Here is a 21,724-nt window from a genome sequence, read left to right as displayed (position 1 = left end):
TAATGGCCTATATGGGAAAAGAATCTAAAAAAAGAGTGGTGATAGGTATATGCATAACTGATTCACTTTGCTATACACCTGAAACTAACACAACATTTAACCATACTCCAGTATAAAATAAAAATTAAAAAGTGTACACAGCAAAAATGTAAAGCTTTAATGAACTATCACACAGTGAAGATATCTGATTTAAGCAATAGAATAAAGCTAGTACCAAGAAATGCCTCTTGCTCTCCTTCCAAATTATTACTACCTCACCTCCTCCCCAAATGAAACTACCTTGATTTCTAAAACCATTGATCAATTCTGTTTGTGAGTTTATATAAATGGATTCACATGATATATATTCTTTGTGCTTGCCTTATTTCAATCAAGATGATTATTATAGCTTGTTCATTTTCCTTGTCATACTATTTTATGAGCTTACCACAATTTTTAAATTTTTCTACTATTGATAGACATGGTTTATTTTCAGGTGTTTTTTTTTTTTTTTTTTTTGCTATTATGAGTCATGCATTTGTGTATGTATCTTAATGAAGACAAATACACTGGGGAAGTTAAAAAAGGCTGTGAGGCTAAGTGTGCTGGAATCACTCTCGACTGCTAGGAAAACCCAAGGATTGGTTGGCTTTGGGGTTTGTGCCATTTTGTTGTATTAAATTAATGGAATATTGCTTTGCAATGTAACCCAGGATTAGGAAGGAAGCAAATGTTTTTCAGTTATCCTGTAGACACGGGCAAGTCTGAGAGATGTCTGACTTTTTACCAACATGGGGTCAACCTACGATTTGGAGTGAGGTGAATATGTGTAAACTCTGCATGTTTTGATTGTTAATCTAATGCCTACAATCTTAACTATGAGTTTAGAATTTAGATACAGGTATCTTCAGATTGAAACCCAGTGCCAGCTTTTCTTAATTAAGAAGAAAACAACTTCTTAGCAAGGTAAAATTTTCTGATCTATTCATGAAGATGTGTCAAGAAACATCTATACTCCGCTTCTGCATGGGATAATCCTGTGATTTGTTAAATATCCTGAATTTCTAAAAATTTCCGTCTAGATTTTTAACTCTAATCTTTTTCCCTGTAAAGGCACATAAGCGTCCCCTGGTGGCCAGGAAAATAACTGCACTCTGAGATGTCATGCTTTTAGCGAAGTCTCATTCTAGATTATTTCCCTGCACAGTTCTGTAGGGGGAAATGGAGGAAATAGGGGGACTTGCTTGTAAATATCAAAGCTCACACCTCCTTTCCTACCTCACACTTATTACCAGAAAGACTTGCAAATTCAGCAAAGAGTATTGCCTAAACCTTAAAAGCAAGGGTTAGGCTGACTGCTCACCACACAGACTTAGATCATTGTTTTTGGTGGCTTGGTTTTAATGTAATTACAAATATATAGCACATTTTTATATGACAATTAAGTAATACATATAATAAGCAACAAGCAAATTTTCCTCATCATTTCTTCCTTGCATTTGAATTTTCCAGCTCCGTAAGGGCTCTGTTCACTGTTTGGACATGTTTTTAGATAGGAGAGGCTTGCTGGAGGTTTTTTCAAGCTAAATTAGAAGAAAATTGGAAAAAAACAACAACAATGTAGCAGGAAGCTCCATCTGTCACATTTCCTCAGTTGTAGAAATAAGTCTCAATTAAGAAATCTAAAAATTCCACCCATGAGCTTTCAAAGATTCAAAATTTGTAACAATTGACACTAACATATGAATAAATGCCAAATCTCAAACTTTATGCTATTAAAACGATACCACATAAAGACTATCTGTAGTAAATTTTCACCCTTACCACAATCTTTTATTAGTTTATCTCCCCTTTGGTTGACTTTTCTTCCTGTTGGTGTTGAAATATGAAAAGGGACAAGGAGTCCACTGTCAAACCAAACTTTTTAACAGTAAGTCACTCAGTCGTGTCCAACTCTTTGTGACCCCATGGACCGTAGCCCACCAGGCTCCTCTGTCCATGGAATTCTCCAGGCTGTGGGTTGCCATTCCCTTCTCCAGGGGACCTTCCTGACACAGGGATCAAACCCAGGTCTCTTGCATGGCAGACAGATTCTTTACTGTCTGAGCCATAAGGACTCTGGTCCTAAAGATATATGCATCTCTGTAAGCTAGTCAAACCACACAGATATCCTCTGGTACTGTGTTAGACTATTGACTAGATCCTGGTTTTAGGCTGAGGAAGATAACCAGAGGATGCTTTCTCAGCGATCCATACCTATCACGGTTCTTTGTGGCTCTTAACTATTGGGAGTGTATGTCACTGGCATTCCTGTGATCCACTTACAGCTTAAATTCAAGCCGGTCTTTGTCCCCCTCCCCCAGTGTGAGAAGTCACCGAGACCCAGGAGAGCTTTGGCTGCAGAGCCACGTGTCAGCATCCCTTCAGGGCTGCTGTGAAGCCACAGTCACTTCCGTTTTTATTCACACAATGAACATCTAATGTGTCCGGCCAGATGCTTGGCAACAAAAATGAGTAACACAGAGTCCCTGCCTTCAGGAAGTTCTCCTTATAATTCGGATGTTTAACAAAGTTAAAAGACAAAACTGATGAGAATAAAATATGGACAACTTCTGAAATAGAAACTTCTGTCCAGAATATATAAATAGCTCCTATAAATCAGTAAGAAAAAGCAAATAATCCAATATAAATAGTCAAAGGATATGAATAGCCAGTTCAGGGAAGAAGAAATACAAAGTACATAAAACTGTGGAACCTCAATAGCAGTCAGGAAAATGCAAATTAAGATAATAAAGAGGACTTCCCTGTGGTCCAGTGGTTAAGAATCTGCCTGCCAATGCAGGGGACATGGGTTTGTCTTCCTCTGGTCCAGGAAGATGCCACATGGCACAGGTCAGCTAAACCTGTGTGCCACGAATTCTGAGCCCTTGCACCAGAGCCTGTGCTCCACGACAAGAGAAGCCACTGCAGTGAGAAGCCGGTGCGCTGCAGCCAGAGAGTAGCCCCCACTCAGTGCGACTAGAGAAAGCCGGTGCGTAATGAAGACCCAACAGAGCCAAAAATAAATTTTTTAAAAAGATAATATAGAGATGTCATCTTAAGCCTAGTAGGTTAGAAAACAATAAATCATTAACATCCATTATTAGGTGTGGGGAGATGGCACCCCCAAGCTCAACTGGTGACAGCATAAATTGGTGTGCCATATGGGGCAACCTTTGAATTTTGACTTAAAAATATACTTATATTCTGTGATCTAGAAATCTTGTCTTGAGGTATATTTCTAAGAGAAAAAGCCAAGCATCTGCAAGGAGAGAGCTTACAGAGTAATCTGTAATGCCAAGACGCAGAACACCTAAATGCTCACCAATGGAAGAACAGGTAGTTAAACATACTATTGTTAGTTCTAGACAACAGAATGTTATGAAGCATTTGAGAAGAATAAGCTCTGTTTCTGTGGACATAGAGAGCCCCGCCTCAGAACATTTCCCAGAATGGGATAACCCATGGCTTTATTGAGAGACCTACTAAGTACCCATCATAAGAAATAGGAAAGGCCCTGCCAAGATACCACGGGAGGACCACAAGTCACCTCTCTTTGCTCTCTTCTGTCTCTGAAAATTCTTTTAGATGGATTTCTCCACTTAGATTTGTTTTCAACTTCTAGTTTTCTTTTGTCTCCTATTTTCTATCTCCTTTTTTCCCTTAATGTTCAACATACCTGGAATTTCCACATTAGCCTTCAAAACTTAATCACAAATTATTTCACTTACCATTTTTATAAATTTCAAAGTCTTTTTTCTGTTTTCTTCCCCTTCCTCTTCTTCTCTCCCTTCCCCCTCCCCGCAACGTTCTCTTCTGATACTATTAACTATAGCTTTTGTTCCCTTCCTGCATCTCCTGTTTCCACTTAGCTTCTTTTCCCCATTTGTTGGTTTTGGTCTTCATTTTTCATGCCAGTGCTTTTCCGTGAATGTGTGATGACTTTTGGCCATCCATTCATATTTTAGAGAGACTCAGACAAGTAGGGCTGGGTTTATTAAGTGAAAAGTGAAAGTGACATCGCTCAGTCATGTCTGACTCTCTGAGACCCCATGTCTTGGGTTTGTTAAAGGCTGGTATAAAAAATAAACAGAAATTTCTATTAAATAGAGTATGGAGACCAAAAAGGGGAGCTCTCAGGTCCTGTGACAAGAACAGACTCTGACAGGAAAAAGAAATATCTCTTCTTTCCTGGTAAGGACTCATCCTGAATATTCCCTGGAAGGACTGATGCTGAAGCTGAAGCTTCAATACTTTGGCCACCTGATGCAAAGAGTCAACTCACCAGAAAAGACCCTGATACAGGGAAAGATTGAAGGCAGGGGGAGAAGGGGACAACAGAGGATGAGATGGTTGGATGGCATCACTGACATGAATCTGAGCAAACTCCGGGAGAGAGTGAAGGACAGGGAAGCCTGGCATGCTGGAGTCCATGGGGTAGCAAAGAGTCGGACACGACTTAGTGACTGGACAACAAAAAAGGGAAAGCCGTGGATTCTGTTTACTGGAGCCCTCCCAACATCCTTCCCCCCCCTAAAAGTGGTCTTCTGCCCTTGCCATGTGGCAGACTCACATGCTGTTTGCCATGGTTACAGCCCCTGAAGTGCAATTTCCTGCTGATCCTGAATAAACCTGTCTTTGGAGAAATAGCCATGTATTTGTCTCAGGTCAACACTGCCTTCACAGAAGACGCCAGACAGACAGCCTTCTCCCTGAGGGACTTGTGGAGCTGCATTTTTCTCCAAGGTCCTTCCTATCTCCAGAGCAGAAGGCAGGTGCCAAGTGTGGGAATGACATTGAGGACTCATTGTTCAGGGTCTGGATTATTCTTCACTTTCCCCCTATTTATCTTCTGCTCAACATAGGGTCTGACGTCCATGGCACCTTGGGATCAAATCCTGAGTGTAACTCTTCTGACTCCCACAGGTATTAATTCCCCCATGCCCCCATTTCCAGCCCCCAGCCTCATGCCTCTCTTCGCAGACCAGACTGCCTCCACCTCAGCTCTGGGCCCCTGGGGCCATCTTCAGTTATCAGTTCTCCCATCATGCAAGCCTTTGGCCTAAACTTCTGTTCAGTCATCACCTCTTAGTATTTGTTGCAAAACTTTTCCACGTATAAATGATTAACATATTTGGTCATTTTACTTTGAATTGGAAGTCTGAAATAAATCTCTGTAATCCTTAAAAATGGGGTTAGTTGTCCAATGAAGAATAAAGAATGGGGCTTCCCTGGTGGCTCAGATGGTAAAGAATCTGCCTGCAATGAAGGAGACACAGGTTCGATCCCTGGGTCTGGAAGATCCCCTGGAGAAGGGAATGGCAACCCAATCTAGTGTTCTTGCCTGGAGAATTCCTTGGACAGAGGATACTGGTGAGCCACAGTCCATGGGGTCACATGGAGTCAGACACAACTAAGCGACTTATCTTTTTAAACTTTGTCCAATGAGGAAAACCACTCACTGGGGCTATGTCTTTCTTCGCCACTAGATGGCGCTGCCCCATCTGAAGATAAAATGAGGCCGGTCACCTCTGCTTCAGTAGGAGTTGGATCGCTGTTCTTAAGGATTTCTCATTTGGACAAAACATATGCTCTTACATAAGGCCACAGTGTTTTTTAAGTGTTTTTTTCTATGCCAGAAAAATACCATCCATATTAGAAGGGGAACACTTTTTTCCCATGGCCTTTAAAGCCTGAATGATAAATGAGTATTTTTACTATTTGCCAAATGTGAAATCTTTGATCAGTTACTTACCTTTTCCAAGCCTCACTTCTCTAATCTATAAAATGATGAGAATAATAACTACATATTGTCTAGCAGGTAAATATTCATTATGTATCTCAGAGGGGTAGAGGGTGGGTGCAGAAAAAATATGCTAAGCATGGCAACACTATTAGAATAAATACTTGACTTTAAAAGTGATCATTTTGAAAGTCAATTTATGAACCAGGAAGAAACAGAAGATATGAATAGGCCAGTCACAAGTAATGAAACTAAAACTGTAATTTTAAAACTCCCAACAAACAAAAGCCCAAGACCAAATGGTTTCACAGGCAAAGTCTACAAACATTTGGGAAGAGTTAACATCCATCCTTCTGAAACTCTTCCAAAAAACTGCAGAGAGAGGAACACTCCTGAACTCATTCTATAAGGCCACCATCACCCTGATGCCAAGCCAAAGATCACACACACACACACAAATTACAGGCCAATATCACTGATGAACATAGACACAGAACTCCTCAACAAAATACTAGCAAACCGAATCCAACAGTACATTAAAATGAACATACACATGATCAAGTGGGATTTATCCCAGGGATGCAAGGATTCTTCCGTATAAGCAAATCAATCGGTATGATACACCACATTAACAAATAGAAGAATAAAAGCCACATGACTGTCTCAACAGATGCCAAAAAAGCCCTTGTCACAATTCGATGCCCATTTATTTTCATTTATTTTTAGCTGAGGGTCTTCATTGCTGCAGGAGGGCTTTCTCTAGTTGTGGCGAACAGCTCTCTAGTTGCAGTGTGCGGGCTTCTCACTGTGGTGGCTGCATGCAGAGCATGGGCTCTCGCAGCTCAGGCTTTTGTAGTTGCGGCACATGCGTTTAGTTGCTCCACAGCATGTGGAATCTTTCTGAGCCAGGGATCGAACTTGTGTAGCCTACATGGGCAGGTGGATTCTTAACCACTGGACCACCAGGGAAGTAAGTCCCAGGGCCCTCAACACCCACTTATGATGGGGAAAAAAAAATCTCCAGAAAGTGGGCATAGAGGGAACCTGCCTCCACGTAATAAAGAGCATATATGACCAACTTCCCTGGTGGCTCAGATGGTAAAGAGTCTGCCTGCAGTGCTGGAGACCTGGGTTCAATCCCCTGGAGAAGGAAATGGCAACCCACTCCAGTATTCTTGCCTGAGAATCCCCTTGATGGAAGAACCTGGCAGGCTACAGTCCATGGGGTTGCAAAGAATCAGACACTACTGAGTGACTTCACTTCACTTTCATGACAAACCCACAGCTAACATCATTCTCAGTGGTGAAAAGCTGAGATCATTTCCCTCTAAGATCAAGAACAAGGCAAGGATGTCCACTCTCACTGAGGCAGAAGTTATAATGAGCCCCAGGCTGAGCAGCTGGAATCTGTCCTCTGTGAACAGATACTCCAGGATAAAGATAATGGCAGCAGCAAGGAGGAGCTGAGTCCTTTCTGGAGAGAAGAAAAAGAGACCACACATTTCTCAGTCTTGAGGTCAAGGAGACCTCCCAAACTACACATACACAGAAAGGTTCCTCAGAGGTCAAGGAAAGCAGGGAGCACCAGACCATAATATGTTCTTTTTCCCAGAAACCCTTGCACTGGAATCCATCTTGGCTAAAAGGTGTGCAAGCAGGAGGAGAGGACCCTGAGGTGGACCAGACATGGACTCAGAGCTAGACAAGGCAAGATGATTGGCCAGAGGGAACCCAGAACCGACCCACCTAAGTGATCTGAACTACTCTAAGAGTGCAACTCCTTCTCTGAGTCTGCCCGCGTGTCTCCACACATACGTTTCCTGACCACCCCCACCCCCCGCCCAATAAACGATTTACTTGTCTCACTACCTTCCATCTCTTTGTTGAAATTTCTTTCCTCAAAGCAGATGATCTAGGGTCTTGAAGCTGGCCACCGGCCCTCCTGGTCTAGTGGCAAGGATTCGGTGCTCTCACTAACACAGCCTGGCTTCAGTCCCTGGTTGGGGAACTGAGATCCCACTTCAGGCCGTGGTGGGCGGAGGCCACCCAAGATCATTTTTGGTACTAAAAGCTGAGAATCCAAGGTAAACCGTGGGCTTCGCCGGCCGCAGCTCAAGGCCCCTGACTTTTTTGCTCTTGCCATCTTTCACTCGCTGCTTCGCTTTATTTTCATGACCCGCGGGGCATGATCTCAGTCCACTCCCTGTGTTATGACTCCTGTCAAATGAGGGTGGCCAGGGATGTCCCCCAGGCCATGTGGATCCGAACAACACTTGGGTGACTGCTGACGCTGTCCTTTGGGAGCTGACAGAAATGTGATTTCTGACCATGAAGGAGCCCAAGGGGTCTCTCTGTGTGTATAATTCTCTTCGTGTCTTTGGCCCATATGGCACCCTGTCTGTGGTTTTCTGTCCCGCTGTATTCACACAGCAAGTCTCTTTCTCACTTTATATCCCCATGCGCTTTAAGGGATCCGGAGAAGGCAATGGCACCCCACTCCAGTACTTTTGCCTAGAAAATCCCACGGACGGAGAAGCCTAGTAGGCTGCAGTCCATGGGGTCGCTAGAGTCGGACACAACTGAGCGACTTCACTTTCGCTTTTCACTTTCATGCATTGGAGAAGGAAATGGCAACCCACTCCAGTGTTCTTGCCTGGAGAATCCCAGGGCCAGGGAAGCCTGGCGGGCTGCCGTCTATGGGGTTGCACAGAGTTGGACACAACTGAAGCGACGCAGCAGCAGCAGCAGCGCTTTAAGGGAAGGATTTTCTGGACCTTATTCCTAAGCTGCATCCCTGCTGCTGCCAGACTCACTGCTGCCTGTGTCCGATGAAATTAGGAAGCGCCTGATGATTTTATTTTAGCCACCAGATAGTGGGGTCATGGATTTTGGGTTCTTCTGCCATCTGGTCTTTCAGCTCACTCAGTGTCGAAATACATACCATGAGAATTTCTCTACATCCCAGGTCCTGGGTCTTGAACCCTGTGTCATCATCTATAACACCCAACTCCAGGTTCTCCAAGGGTTCTTCTCGGCGTCTATTAGACTCCTTTTACTCCAGGCCTTGGCAGCCTGCACACTGCCATGCACAGCCTATCAGGCTGGCCACTGCCCAGAAGCCCTCATTATAAACTTGGTAGATGCTCAATCATAAAGAATACACCCCAGTGTAGGAAAACTTGTCATAGGACATAAACTCTATAGACAACAGATCTATCCTCAGTGGAATCCTGGCAACGGATTGACACTGATTCAAATGTCCTCTCTTGGCCACATGAGGGGTCACCCTGCCCAAAGTACCAAGGATGACCAGAGATGTCTAGGTAGGAATCAGTGGGGAAGCAGAAGACACTCCAAACCACATCTGCAATAAGATCAAAGGAAATATAGAGGATGCTCTGAGTCTCCTTCAGGTGCCTCCTTGTAACATTCCCAGGGCATGGATTCCATGCCTAGGAGAGCTCCTTTGTTCTCAGTTGCAGGTTACCCAGCATGGGAGGAAGCCCATCCAAGCTGGAAGAAACACCTCTGGATGCATGCATAAAAACTGGGAACTTTTTAAAATAGAAACACTTTCAAACTGTGGTGTTGGAGAAGACTCTTGAGAGTCTCCTGGAGAGTAAGGAGATTAAATCAGTCCATCCTAAAGGAAATCAAGCCTGAATATTCATTGGGAAGACTGATGCTGAAGCTGAAACTCCAATACTTTGGTCCCCTGTTGTGAAGAACTGACTTATTGGAAAAGACCCTGATGCTGGGAAAGATTGAGGGCAGGAAGAGAAGGGAGTGACAGAGGCTGAGATGTTGGAGGGTATCATTGACTCAATGAACATGAGTTTGAGCAAGCTCTGGGACATAGTGAAGGACAGGGAAACCTGGGGTGCTGCAGTCCATGGGGTCACAAAGAGTTGGACACCACTGAGCGACTGAACAAAGGAGGGAAAACAAATTCTACTGCAACACTGCTTGGGTATATGTTCAACAATGAAGAAAAATGACAGGAAAATAGCTCTCTATTCTGCAATTGGATCTTTATTGCCCAAAGATAGGCTAGTGGACTGAGATTCCCTATGTTGAAGCCCTCATGGCCCTTTGCCAAAATTCTGCCCCGACTCTTGTAATCAAAAGCCCAGGGGACCAGAAAACTCTCTTGAGATGATCCCCTTCTAATTCCCCCGACTCCTGAGGGGGAACTGAGCTCCCCGTACTCCTGACAGCACCCCTACTTCTTCAGAGCACTCATTCTCTGGGCTCACCCACCTCCCTGGATCCCTCTGACCCATCCACAACTCCACGTCCTTATATCTCTCCCTATGACTCTCTCTTCCTCCTCAGCATGGTCTTGATTATTAAATACCCCAAAGACCACCTCTAGGAGTGTGGGCATGGGGGCTTATGGACCAAACTATAAATTTGGGGGCTTCTGCCCAGTATCAGGCAGACTGGCTGTTACGCCAAGAAGAAGAGATGGGTCCCTCTGGGGTAACTCGCAGTGGAACTTCTTATCATCTAGGATCAGGGGAAATATGACCTCTTAGAGAAGTGGCAAATGATACAGGGACAAAGTACGTGCGCCCTATTCTTTAACTGATTTGTGTGCTCAATCTCTTTAGTTGTGTCCACAAAGAGCGACCCCATGGTCTGCAGCCCTCCAGGCTCCTCTGTCCATGGGATTTTCCAGGCAAGAATACTGGAGTGGGTTGCCATGCTCTCCTCCAGGGGATCTTCCCAACCCAGGGATCAAACCCGGGTCTCCTGTGGCTCCTGCGTTGGCAAGCAGGTTCTTTACTGCTGATCCACTGGGGAAGCCCTAGTTCTGGCATAGTTATTCCATTTTGACATTCAAATGCATCCCCCTCCTCCAAAAAGAGAGACTGGGTTGCTTTTGGGAAGATCCTAGTTAGTTGACTGAAGGGTTTCAGGTCCTAACTCTGGCCTTTTATTTAACTTGGAAGGATGTCCAAGCAGTCCTATCTACATGTTGTACTCCTGAGGAAAAATGGAGAATATGGGCAGTAGCCCAGGGACACGGTAACCAGCTTGGCAGGGGCCCTCCCTAACATTCTATTATGAATGGAGATGCTGACCCAAGTCAGGAGCCCTGTTGGAATTATCATTTCTGGGAGGGAACAGAGTCAGGAAGCATAAGATCCACTGTGTATTAGAAGGGATGAGAAAGGGTATCAGAAAGCCCATTAACTATACAAGCATTGAAGGAGTGATGCAAGAAGAAAAAGAAAACCCAGCCGTCTTTCAGGGATGGCTTGTGGAGGCTTTTAGAAAATATACTGACACCAATAATACTGACCCTCCCACTCCTGAGAGACAGTTCCTGCTGGCACAACTGAGAAACCAGCAAGAGCCCCCTGAACCATGCCCAGCCTGCAAACAAACAGGTCTTTGGAAGAGGGACTGCCCTTGGTCTGGAAGGGGAAGGGGCAGGGGGCTCCCATTCGCAAGATGCTGCACAATTAAGGCAGCCTGGGAGACGTCTGTCTCCATCAAGTAGCCCCCGGTGGTCCCTGACGTGGAGGTAAGACGACTGATTTTTTTAATTGAGGGAGCCACTTACTCTGTCCTGATCTCTCACACTGGGCCTCCTTCCTCTAAAAGCTGCACAGGGACTGGTGTTGATGGAAAGCCTCCCACCTGCTATTTCACTGTCCTCTCCCTTGACAACCTGAACAGTGTTTCAATCCCGCCTTTTGGTTGTCCCTCAGTGTCCTAATCCACTGCTGGGGAGGGCCCTTCTGGACTCCCTTGGGACCATTAAACAAGTAGGATGTATGGCAGCCCCACATTTTGACTCTGACTACATCAGACCAACCAGGAGAGCAAGGTCCTACTCCCAGGCATATTCTACAAGGAGTGAACCTGCATTTTGGGACCAAGGAGTACCCAGGAGGGCCTTAAATACCCAACCTGAAAGAATTCGTCTTAGGCCAGAAGCCACTTGCCCTTGTAAGAGACAATATCCAATAAAGTTGGAAACAAAGAAAGGGTTAGAAGCACCTGTCGATAAATTCTTATCACATGGCCTCTTGGTGCCCTGCCAGTCTCCATGAAATACTCCTGTTTTTCCGGTTGTTAAGTCTACTGGGAATATTGAGTGGTACAAGAACTTAGAGCAGTAAATGATGCTGTGGTCCCTACACAGCTTTGTGCACAATCCTTATAAACATCACCTCAGATCCCCAAGGATGCTAAATGCTCTACTGTGCTCGAACTCAAGGAGCCCTTCTTTTGGATCCTAGTCCATCTCTCTCACAATATTTGTTTGCCTTCGAATGGACTAACCACCACTCAGGCCAAATGCACCACCACCCCTGGACAGTATGGCCTCAGGGCTTTCAGGATAGCACACACTTGTTCCCCCAGGCCCCAGGAAAACAGCTATGGGAGATACAACTATAAGAATGAGCGATTCTACTGTATGTACATGATATAATATGTACCTCACCATGGAGGTCTCAGATCAAAATACCACTTAAGTCTTTAATTTGGGGGGGCGGGCTACAGAGCCTCTCAAAGGCACACCAAATCTCAATGCACTGAGTTAAATATCTGGGATATATTACAAACAGAAATAGACAGTTATGTCCATATAGAAAACAAGCTATATTTAGGCTAAAGCACTGCAAAGATCGGCCTGCAATACAGGAGACGTGGGTTCAATCCCTGAGTTGGGAAAACCCTCTGGAGAGGGATGTGACAAACCACTCCAGTATTCTTGCCTGGGAAATTCCATGGACAAAGGAGCCTGTTGGGCTCCACAGGGTCTCAAAGAGTCGGACATGACTTAGTGACGAAACAAAGACAGAAACATGTCTGTACTGTTTTGCACATGGTAGGAGTTTGTAGAATTTGGATTCCAAAATTTGGGCTAATGGCTAAGCCTCTACATGAAATCACTAAGGCTCAGATAAGGAATCATTACTTAGAATGAAGAACCAGAAAAGCCTTTTAATGATATCAACCAGGTTCGATGCACGATACTGGATGCTTGGGGCTGGTGCACTGGGACGACCCAGAGGGATGGAATGGGGAGGGAGGAGGGAGGAGGGTTCAGGATGGGGAACACATGTATACCTGTGGCGGATTCATTTTGATATTTGGCAAAACTAATACAATTATGTAAAGTTTAAAAATAAAATAAAATTAAAAAAAAAATGATATCAACCAGGCCCTTACCAGAGCCCCTGCTCACGGTCACCCCAATCTGAAAAAGCCATTCATCTTGTAGGCAGCTGAAAAGCAAGGCTCAGCTCTGGGGTTCTCATGCAGAAACTGGATAAGTTTCTCAGCCTGTTGGGTATTTTTCAAAAAACTAGATTTCATGGCCCATGGCCTGGCTGCTTCCGGGCAGGAGCTGCCTCCACTTTATTAGTGGAAGCAGCTCACAAGCTTACTTTTGGACAGCCGCAGGAAGTCCAGACCCCTCATCAAGTACAAGGGATTCCAAGATTAAACACCACAACTGGCTACCTGAAGGCCGTCTTACTAACACCACACTGTGCCCCTTCACTCCCGAGAGCTAACCCACAAAACTTACCACAAGCTCGTCCTGGCTACACTTATGCCTGATGAGAGCCCAGAGCAGACACACTCCTGTCTCAGAACCCTTGAACCTGTTCTGTTAGATTAGTCTATAAGTCTAATCTAACAGACTAGGCCATAGAAAACCCTGAAGATGAAGGATTTACTGATGCTAGTAGCTTTTTGAAGGACAGAGTCAGGAGGGCAGGGAATGCTATTGTGAATGCTCATAGTATCAGAAAAGCAAAATCTTTAACACCCAACACTTCAGCCCAGAAGGATGACTTGATAGTTCTCACCTAAGCCTGAACCCTAGACGAAGGAAAAATTATAAACACATACACAGACTCAAATTTTGCTTTCCTTCCTTCTCATGCCCATGCAGCTGTCAGGAAAAAATATAACTTTTAAGAACAAGAAATTCCTCTATAAAATATGAGGCTGAGATTTTTACATTTCATAAAAGCAGCTCAAAAACCAAAACAGGTAACATTCATTCACTGCCACAGGTACCGAAAGGGAACTTCTCAAATGATCCAATGAAACTGTGGGGCAGATTGAGAAGCAAAGAAGACAGCCCTGATGCCCATAACAGAAATGGCACTGACCCCACCCCTTGCCCCTTCTAACCTTTTCTCTGATACTCAGCTTCCAAAGAGACCTGCTCGTGAGATGAAGGAGGAACTAAGGAGTAAGATGTTCATCAGAAATCACTCATACTTCTTTCTCCCAGTGGAAAATTATTAAAGGGTCACATGATTCCATCTGGGGAGAAATGCAATGTCTACAATTGTTTTCTGTCCTTTTACAGGGGAAGGGCTCCCAGATATAACCAAAACAACTACTCAAGCCTGCAGATTCTGCTCCACTCACAATCCAAGAGGCAACCTCAAGCCTTCCCATCCTGTTAGCTCAGTCCAGGGATGAGAAACTTCTCCAGGAGAGGACTGGCAAACAGATTTCCCTCACAAGCCCCAGGGCTTCAATACTTGTTAGTCTTTACAGACATTTTCACTGGATGGGTAGAGGGCCTCCCCATTAGGACAAAGGCAGCGGAAGTAGCTAAAGTACTTCTAGTAGAAATCATTCCTAGGTTTGGTTTGCCCCACCACCTTCAGAGCAACAGTGGACTCTCATTTGCAACAGAAGTTCCCCACCAGCTTTTACAGATACCACCTTCATTCATCCTGGAGACCTCAGTCCTCAGGAAAAATAAAACAGGCTAGTTCAGTTCAGTTCAGTCACTCAGTCGTGTCCAACTCTTTGCGACCCCATGAATCACAGCACGCCAGGCCTCCCTGTCCATCACCATCTGCCGGAGTTCACTCAAACTTATGTCCATCGAGTTGGTGATACCATCCAGCCATCTCATCCTCTGTCATCCCCTTTTCCTCCTGCCCCCAATCCCTCCCAGCATCAGAGTCTTTTCCAATGAGTCAACCCTTTGCATGAGGTGGCCAAAGTACTGGAGTTTCAGCTTTAGCATCATTCCTTCCAAAGGACAACCAGGGCTGATCTTTAGAATGGACTGGTTGGATCTCCTTGCAGTCCAAGGGACTCGCAAGAGTCTTCTCCAACACCACAGTTCAAAAGCATCAATTCTTCGGCGCTCAACTTTCTTCACAGTCCAACTCTCACATCCATACATGACCACAGGAAAAACCATAGCCTTGACTAAACGGACCTTTGTTGGCAAAGTAATGTCTCTGCTTTTCAAATATGCTATCTAAGTTGGTCATAACTTTTCTTCCAAGGAGTAAGCGTCTTTTAATTTCATGGCTGCAGTCACCATCTGCAGTGATTTTGCAGCCCAAAAAGATAAAGTCTGACACTGTTTCCACTGTTTCCCCATCTGTTTCCCATGAAGTGATGGGACCAGATGCCATGATCTTCGTTTTCTGAATGTTGAGCTTTAAGCCAACTTTTTCACTCTCCTCTTTCACTTTCATCAAGAGGCTTTTTAGTTCCTCTTCATTTTCTGCCATAAGGGTAGTGTCATCTGCATATCTGAGGTTATTGATATTTCTCCCAGCAATCTTGATTCCAGCTTGTGCTTCTTCCAGCCCAGCATTTCTCATGATGTACTCCGCATATAAGAGTACAAAACAGGCTATGCTATGCTATGCTATGCTAAGTCGCTTCAGTCGTGTCCGACTCTGTGCGACCCCATAGACGGCAGCCCACCAGGCTTCCCCATCCCTGGGATTCTCCAGGCAAGTGGGTTGCCATTTCCTTCTCCAATGCATGAAAGTGAAAAGTGAAAGTGAAGTCGCTCGGTCGTGTTCGACTCTTTGCGACCCCATGGACTACAGCCTACCAGGCTCCTCCCTCCATGGATTTTCCAGGCAAGAGTACTGGAGTGGGGTGCCATTGCCTTCTCCCGTAAGGGTCCGAGCAGCCCCTAAAACAACCATTAAGTTAAGCCTCTTTGAAACAACCTATGGAAAGCCATTCTGAGAAAGTCAATTCCTAGGCCGGTTGATAAGAAGTCCAGGGTCCCCGAAGAGGAAAAAGGGGTCCAGGGCTCTCGAGGAGGAAATAGGGATCTGGAATTCTCGAGGAGGAGGAACGGACAAACATCTTTTTTTTTTTTCCTCTACATTCCTTAGTCTTAGTCACATAAAACATTTTTTTCTTTAAGCCAGGAACTGATGATCACACAACAAACAGTTTAAACTCTGTACTAAGGATTATATAACAACAATGTATCCTGCTTGAGGACAGTTTCTCCTTCCTGAAAACCTTCTGACTAATCCTGATATCTTAGAATGTATATTTTGGGAGTGGGTCTGGTAAAATCTTTCTATTGTTAAGTTCTAATCCTGTTATCTTAAAATGTAAATTGTGGGAGTGGGTCTGGTAAAATTTTTACAGCCTTGAGGGATTCTTTTGATTTATTGTAATAACTAATTAAAGAAGTATATAATTCCCTTGCTTAGACTTGTAAGGACTTCCCTGGTAGCTCAGATGGTCAAGCGTCTGTCTACAATGCGGGAGACCTGGGTTCAATCCCTGGGTTGGGAAGATCCCCTGGAGGAGGAAATGGCAATCCACTCCAGAACTATTGCCTGGAAAATCCCATGGACAGAGAAGCCTGGTAGGCTACAGTCCATGGGGTTGCAAAGAGTCGGACACGACTGAGCAACTTCACTTAGACTTGTAAACCCTGGGGAACAGGTGCTTTATTAGATGACTTCAAAAGATGACTTCCCTGACCACCATCTACTTCCAAATGAAAGGGCCCTGACCAAGTCCTGCTGAGCCCTGGACAGCAGTGGCACTGGAGGGAGCCACTAGCTGGGTTCACCTGTCCAGGATTAAACCTGCCTCCACTGGTATGTTACAGGAATCCCAAGACTCACTTTCAGCCCTTCTGTGAATCCCCCCCTTCCCCTGAGACCCCACGGGACATGGAGGACCCCGGACAACCTGAAAACTCCAGGTGGATTTTTTGAGTGAGCCTCTCCAAGACTTAAAGCTCTTGTTCAGGAAGGATAAATAGGGACTTCCCTTGTGGTCCAGTGGTTAAGAATTTGTCTTGCAATGCAGCGGATGCAAGTTCAACCCCTGCTTGGGGAACTAAGATCCCACATGCTGCAGAGCAACCAAGACCACGTACAACAACTCAATAGCCCATAAGCAGAGACAATACTTGGCCCACAAAGGTCCGTATAGTCAAAGCTATGGTTTTTCCTGTGTCATGTATGGATGTGAGTGTTGGACCATAAAGAAAGCTGAGCACTGAAGAATTGATGCTTTTGAACTGTGGTGCTGGAGAAGAGTCTTGAGAGTCCCTTGGACTACAAGGAGATCAAACCAGTCAATCCTAAGGGAAATCAACCCTGAACATTCATTGGAAGGACTTATGCTGAAGCTGAAGCTCCAATACTTTGGCCACCTGATTGGAAGAGCTGATTCACTGGAAAAGACCCTGATGCTAGGAAAGACTGAGGTCAGGAGGAGAAGGGGGCAGCATCACTGACTCAATGGACATGAGTCTGAGCAAACTCCAGGAAATAGTGAATGACAGGGAAGCCTGGCTAGCCACAGTACATGGGAACTCAAAGGGTCAGACTTGACTTAGCGACTGAACAGCAGCAGCCTTGAGTTGCTTGGTGGTATTTTAGAGAACAAAAAGATAGTAAGGTTCTTGCGTATTTCCCTCCTCTGCTTTTCCTGTGTAACTATTCTGCCTGGGCTCTCAGGAACTACTTGATTCATCCATAGTTCCCCAGATTGAGATGGAAAAAAAGAGCCATTTATATAAAATGGAGGAGGAAAACCATGAGATCTCTGGTTTTGTCTTTATGTAAAAATTAACTTCTAAATGAGCTAAAAAAAAATAAAAATAAAAAAAAATAAATGAGCTGTATTCAATTGGCTTAAAGGAAAAGGAGAGTTTATATACATTCTCAGAAATATAAAAGAGGCTCCCAGGATACATTTCAGGTTCATGTGATTTGGGAAATAGTCAACATTTAATTAATATCTGGTATTAGAGTCAGCTTAAACTTGTGCATTTAATTAATGCAGACCTGACTTTAGAGTGATCAACATTAAATACAATTATTTTATCATACGTAGGGTTACTGAGTATAATAAGTGCATATTGTGTCTGTTGCAAAATTTGTCAACAGGGAAAATAAGCTGATATGATTAAATTTTTGAGTAAATATAACTGGGATAAGAACTTTTTGGCAAACTCTGTAGCAATAATTATCTAAAATACTCTTTCCAAATGTTGTTAAACTGAAACTACATTAAGTTAAATGATAGGAATTGATTGAGCATCCAGGCCATTTCAAATAAGATAAAATATTGGGAATATTAATTGCTAAACAGGTCCAAATTTGCCTACTTTTGTTTCCTGTGAGAGAAAAACTAAAAATGATTTGTGTCCCCTTGAGTTGTTTTTACCAATCTATACAATGCTAACATAGAAGACAGTTCTGGAGAAGGCAATGGCACCCCACTCCTGTACTCTCGCCTGGAAAATCCCATGGATGGAGGAGCCTGGTAGGCTGCAGTCCATGGGGTCGCGAAGAGTCGGACACGACTGAGCAACTTCCCTTTCACTTTTCACTTTCATGCACTGGAGAAGGAAATAGCAACCCACTCCAGTGTTCTTGCCTGGAGAATCCCAGGGACAGGGGAGCCTGGTGGGCTGCTGTCTATGGGGTTGCACAGGGTCGGACACGACTGAAGCGACTTAGCAGCAGCAGCAGCAGAAGACAGTTCATGGTTGTTTAAGGAAAGTAGGATGTGCATTTTCGGAGAAGGAGGTATGAGGAAAGGAAATGTATTTTGTTGAAAAGGAAAAGGGTGATCTTGTCCTGGAACTGGCTATTTCTGAATGGGGAAAAAATAAGGGACAAAGTATGGCTACAGAAATTAGCAGAAGGTTTGTGAAAGAGGAACATTGAGAAAGGAAGTTTGTTATGTGGTCAGGGTTTTATAAAGTTGGATTAAACTTAATTAGGTAGACACATTTTATTCAGAATAGGTTGATTGATGCAAGACTGGATTTGGTTTCTCTCTCACAAGGAAACAGTTTTCCTGGAATACGCCTTTTGGTATCAGATCATATGAGTTTCTGTGCCCTTAAGTAATCTGTATTTACTTTTGAATTTTTTTCCCCCTTAGCTCAATGAGTAATAGTTTAGTTTCACTCTGTGATTCTATCTGGGTGTTTTAAAACTTTTTGATAGGCTTCTCTGGTGGCTCAATGGTAAAGAATCCACCTGAAATGCAGGGGACTCTGGTTCGATGCCTGGTCTGGAAGGATCCCACATGCCATGGAGCAACTAAACCCCATTGTCACAACTATTGAGCCTGTGCTCTAGAGACTGGGAGCCGTGACTACTGAGCCCACGCTCCCAAGGGCTCTGCAACAAGAAAAGCCACCAAAGTGAGAAGCCCACACACCACAATTAGAGTGTAGCCCCTGCTCATTGCAAGTAGAAAAAGCCTGCCCAGCAACAAAGGCCCACCACAGCCAAAAATAAAAATAAATAAATAGTTATAAAAAAAAAAAAAACTTTTGAGATTTCCGACACATTCCCCAAGTATCAAATTCTAACTCAAGTTCTTTTGACCTCAACCTACTTTAGGGTGCTTCAAAGGGCCCTGGAGCACCCCAAAAATATATCCTAAACTGGGTTCATTTGATGTATTAAATTACACAGAAAACACTGTCCAAACTCACTGTTGCCTGCATCAGATAGAATCATCAGGCCCTCTCCAATTTTATCATACCCGCCAAAAAGACAGAGAAAAAACTTTTGGGTTCTTCGGCTGTCCAGTCTCTCACCCTACTCTATGTCCAAAAAATCCCAGGAGAATACTCCCACCTCCAGGCCCTCATTTTCTGACCCCCATGGCATTGTCCACTGAGCCCAACTCCAGTTCCTCTAAGGAGGTTCCTTTCTGTACCTCTGGGACCCCCTTTAATCCAGGCTTTGGCAGCTCATACACTGTTACACCTACCTACTGGGCTGGCCACTTCCAAGGAGGCCACATCCTAGGTTTAACAGATGCTCAATATCAAGGAATACAGCCCAACACAGGGAAAACTGTTATAGGACATGAACTTTATAGACAACAGATCCCCCTCAAGGAGAGTCCTGATGACACTGGCCCTGCTTCAAACGTCCCCTGTCGGGTACCCTTCATGGGAGAGACTGAGTGGACAAGAGACATCTGGGTAGGAACTGATGGGAGAGTAGAGGACCCTCAAAATCCTATCAGATGAGGAGGGAATTCAGAGGACACTCCAAACCCCTCTGACAAGAACCTCCCAGTCAATGTCTCCAGGACTCTGGACTTCATTTCTGGGAGCACTCTTGGTTGCAGGTTACTGAACACGGGAGGATCTTCCTCTAAGCCAGAAGAAACACCTCAGGACTGTATTCTTAGTAGTAGTAGTGTTAGTTCCTCAGTCATATCTGATTCTTTGTGATCCCATAGACTATAGACCTACGGGCTTTCCTGGTGGCTCAGACAGTAAAGCATCTGTCTGCAGGGTGGGAGGCCTAGATTCGATCCCTGGGTTGGGAAGATCCCCTAGAGAAGGAAATGGCAACCCACTCCAGTACACTTGCCTGGAAAATTCCATGGACGGAGGAGCCTGGTAGGCTACAGTTCACGGGGTAGCAAAGAGTCGCAAAGAGTCATACACGACTGAGCAACTTCACTTGCTCAACTTCACTCAGACTATAGACCACCAGGCTCCTCTGTCCATGGGATTCTCCAGGCAAGCATACTGGAGTGGGTTGCCATTCCCTTCTCCAGGGGATCTTCCTGACCTAGAGACAGAACCAGGTATCCTGCATTGCAGAAAGATTCTTTAACATCTGGAAGATCCCAAATTGTGAATTACAAAAAATAGAAAGAGTGAAAAGGGAAAAACTTAAATTGTACTGTAACACTGCCTTGTCTTTATGTAAGTTAGGGGGATGGAGAAAAATGGCCTGAATATGGGTCTCTAAATTACAATACCATCTTGCAACTGGATATTTACTGTCCCCAAATGGATTTGTTCAAGCCTTCATGGTTCTGTACTAAAACCAAGTTCTACCCAGCTCCTGTAAGCAAAAGCTTGGCGAATCAGAAAGCACTCTCGACATTTTAAATGACTCTCTTATAACTTTCCCCAATTTCAGGGGTGAAACCAATCTCCACTGCTTTCCCAGTGCCACAGAGTTTCCCAGATCCCTCTGACCAATTAAAAACTCACCTCCCTATGTCCCATATACCTTCATCACACCTGAATGGAGACTCGTGCCCCGGAGTAACTCATAGTGGAACTTCCTATCACCCAGGATCAGAGAAAATATGTTCTTGAATGGAAGTGGCAAATGGTGAGAGTACATGTTCTCTTCTCTTCAACTGATTTAGCCCAATGCAAATAGAGACTTTTACTGAAAATACTAGTAAGTTTGCTGCAGGGTTTCAGGCCCTAACTGTAGGCTTTGATTTAACTTAGGAGAATGTCCAAAGAGTCCCATCTATAGTACTTTCTTTGGCCTTGAAGAAAAACAGAATTTGGGCAATAGCCCAGGGGAATAGTGACCAGCTTGCCAGGGGCCAACCTGAACATTTTCTTATGGGGGAGATGTAGTCTCAAGTCAGGAGCCACACTGGAATTATAATTCCCAGGAGGGAACAGAAGTGATGAAACATGTGATCCACTGTGTTATTATAAGCGATGAAAAACCCTATCAAAAAGCCAAGTAATATGAAAGGGTCAAAGGCATAACCTAAGTAGAAAACTACCGCACAACTGCACTCATCTCACATGCTAGCAAGGGGATGCTCAAAATCCTTCAAGTCAGGTTCCAACAGTTCGTGAACTGAGAACTTCTAGATGTACCAGCTGGATTTAGAAAAGGCAGAGGAACCACAGATCAATTGGCAACATCATCTGGA

At 44.4% G+C, this 21,724-nt stretch overlaps 1 long non-coding RNA gene across 1 annotated transcript in view; it reads right to left on the bottom strand.

The window, feature by feature from the left end:
• Positions 1 to 1,359: 1,359 nt before the first annotated feature.
• The window catches only part of LOC123465469, a 35,503-nt gene continuing 15,138 nt past the window's right edge, over positions 1,360 to 21,724 (bottom strand). Inside the window, exon 2 of the long non-coding RNA XR_006640683.1 lies at positions 1,360 to 1,562. This is a non-coding gene — a long non-coding RNA (uncharacterized LOC123465469). The remainder of the gene's footprint in view (positions 1,563 to 21,724) is intronic.

The sequence above is a fragment of the Bubalus bubalis genome, chromosome 1 (genome assembly GCF_019923935.1).
Source record: "Bubalus bubalis isolate 160015118507 breed Murrah chromosome 1, NDDB_SH_1, whole genome shotgun sequence".
Lineage (NCBI taxonomy): Eukaryota > Metazoa > Chordata > Mammalia > Artiodactyla > Bovidae > Bubalus > Bubalus bubalis.
This window is presented reverse-complemented; position numbering and strand designations above follow the sequence as displayed.